A 2677-nucleotide genomic window follows, 5' to 3' on the forward strand; every position below is an offset into this window, starting at 1 on the left:
TTATTTATTATCATTTTAAAAATATTTATTTATTTTAGAGGGAGCGAGAGAGAGAGAGCACAAGTGGGAGAGAGAGAGATTCCCAAGCAGATCTCATATTGAGCATGAAGCTGGACGCTGGTCTCAATCTCAGGACCCTGAGATCATGACCTGAGCTAAAACCAAGAGTCAGATGCTCAACCGACTGACTCCCAGGTGCCCCAATATAGTTTCAGGTTTAAAATTTAAGTCTATGGTTCATTTTGTCAGTTAACTTTTGCATCTGGCACAAGGAATGGGATAGGTTATTATTACTATTATTTTTGCATATGACTGTCTAATTGTTTCAGCCCTATTTGCTGAGTTAACTATCTTTTATCCGTTGTATTGTCTGGGCACCTTGGTTAAAAATCAATTGTCTATATTTCTGGTCTTTATTCAGATATACGGATCTCTCCTTAGTGCCTTTACACTGATACCACACTCTCTGGATTATTTTAACTTTATAATGAGTTGTGAATCAAGTCCTTTGTTTTCAAAGTTGTTTTGGCTATTGTCTTGTCCTTTGCATTTTCATATGAATAGAATTTAGATTTGGATAGTGTGCTGTATTTATAGATCAGTTTGGGAAGAATTGATATTTTCACACTATGGAGTCTTCTGATTGAAGTACATGTTCAGCCTCTCCATTTATTTCCATCTTCTGTAATTCCTTCAGTGATGTTTTATAGTTTTTAGTGTATAGTTCTTGTATTTTTCTCATATATTCCTAAGTATTTGATAATTTTATGCTATTGGTAATAGTTTTGGTTTTTAATTTCAAGTTCTGATTTTCTATTGCTACTACATAGAAATATGATTAATTTTTATATAAATATATTAATATACATTTTATATTTATATTAATATATTTTATATTAATTTTATATTAATTTTTATATTGATCTTGTATTGTACAAACTGAATAAACTCTCTTAAATAGTTCTAAGAATATCTTTGTAGATTAATAGGAACTTTTGGTTGCATGATCATGTTTTTTTGTGAATAAAGACAGCTTTTATTCTTCCTTTACAATCTGGATGCTTTTTTTTCCTCTTCCTTGGCTTATTGCACTGACTGGAATTTACCAGTGATAGATTTTACCAAACTTCTGGACACGCAGTTTTATTTGTAGGAAGGTTTTAAACTACAAATTCAATTTCTTTTCTTTTCTTTTTTTTTTAATATGGAATGCTTCACGAATTTGCGTGTCATCCTTGTGCAGGGGCCATGCGAATCTTCTCTGTATCATTCCAATTTAATATATGTGCTGCCGAAGCGAGCACTACAAATTCAATTTCTTTATAAATAAAAGGATTTTTAAAAAGTTATCTATTTTTTCTTGAGTTAGTTGTGGTGATATGTGTCTTTATTTATTTTTTTTTTTTTTTAAATTTTTTATTTTTAATAAACATATATTTTTATCCCCAGGGGTACAGGTCTGTTGATATGTGTCTTTAAAGGAAATTGTCTATTTCATTGAAGTTGTCAAATTTATTGACATAAAATTGCTCACAATTGAATCTTTTTATTATATCTTTTATTTTTTTTTTAAAGATTTTATTTATTTATCAGAGGGCGGGGGAGAGCGAGCACAGGCAGACAGAATGGCAGGCAGAGGCAGAGGGAGAAGCAGGCTCCCTGCTGAGCAAGGAGCCCGATGTGGGACTCGATCCCAGGACGCTGGGATCATGACCTGAGCCGAAGGCAGCTGTTTAACCAACTGAGCCACCCAGGCGTCCCTATTATATCTTTTATATCTATAGAATCTGTAATGACAGTACCTCTCTCATTCCTGATATTAAGAATTTTTATCTTTTGCCTTTTTTCTTTAGTTGTTTTTCTAGAATTTTAGAAATTTCATTGCTTTTCCCCCAAAAACTTACTTTTGGTTTGGTTTCTTTATGTTTTCTTATTGGTTTCTGTTTTGTATTTTATTGATTTTTTTGTTGTTGTTCTGACCCTTATTATTGCATTGATTTTGTTTACTTTAGGTTTAATTTGTTCTTCTTTTTCTAATTTTTAGAAGCGGAAGCTGAGAAAATTGATTTGAAACTTCTTTTCTAAAACAGGCATTTATTGCTATCAATTACTGCCTACATACTATTTTAGTGGCATCCCAGAAATTGTGGTATATTGTCTTTATTGTCATTCAGTTTGAAACACTTTTAAAATTTCTTTTAGTTTCTTTTTTGTCCCACTGGTTATTTAGAAAGTGTGTTATTTAATTTTAAATATTGGAGAATTTTCCAGAGCATTTTTTAAAAAATTATTTTCAAATTTAATTCCTTCATGGCCAGAAGACATATTTGACATAACTAGAAAACTTTTACATTATCAAATCTACTTTATGGTCCAGACCATATGTAGTCTTTCATGAGAACTATTCCATGTGCACTTGAAATGAATGTGATTCTCTTGCTGTTGAATGGACTATGAATGTCAGTTAGGTGATGTTGATTGGTAGTTTTATTTGGGTCTTCTAAATCCTTATGTATTTCCTATCTCTTTGTTTCATTGGTTATTGAGAGAAGGATCTTACAATTATTGATTATAATTTGAAACTCTAGGTACATAAATGTTTAGGATTGTTTTGTCCTCATGAAGAATTGATGCTCTGATTAATATGAAAAGACTGATTCTGGTGATAATCTTTGCA

General features: G+C 31.2%; 1 non-coding gene across 1 annotated transcript; it reads right to left on the reverse strand.

The window, feature by feature from the left end:
• Nucleotides 1-1198: 1198 nt before the first annotated feature.
• On the reverse strand, nt 1199-1304 carry LOC123388798. The gene has a single exon (XR_006603303.1). It is a non-coding gene; the product is annotated as a U6 spliceosomal RNA (small nuclear RNA).
• Nucleotides 1305-2677: the final 1373 nt, after the last annotated feature.

Source organism: Mustela putorius, unplaced genomic scaffold (genome assembly GCF_011764305.1).
Source record: "Mustela putorius furo isolate JIRA1106 unplaced genomic scaffold, ASM1176430v1.1 tig00003909_pilon_pilon_pilon, whole genome shotgun sequence".
NCBI classification, from domain to species: domain Eukaryota; kingdom Metazoa; phylum Chordata; class Mammalia; order Carnivora; family Mustelidae; genus Mustela; species Mustela putorius.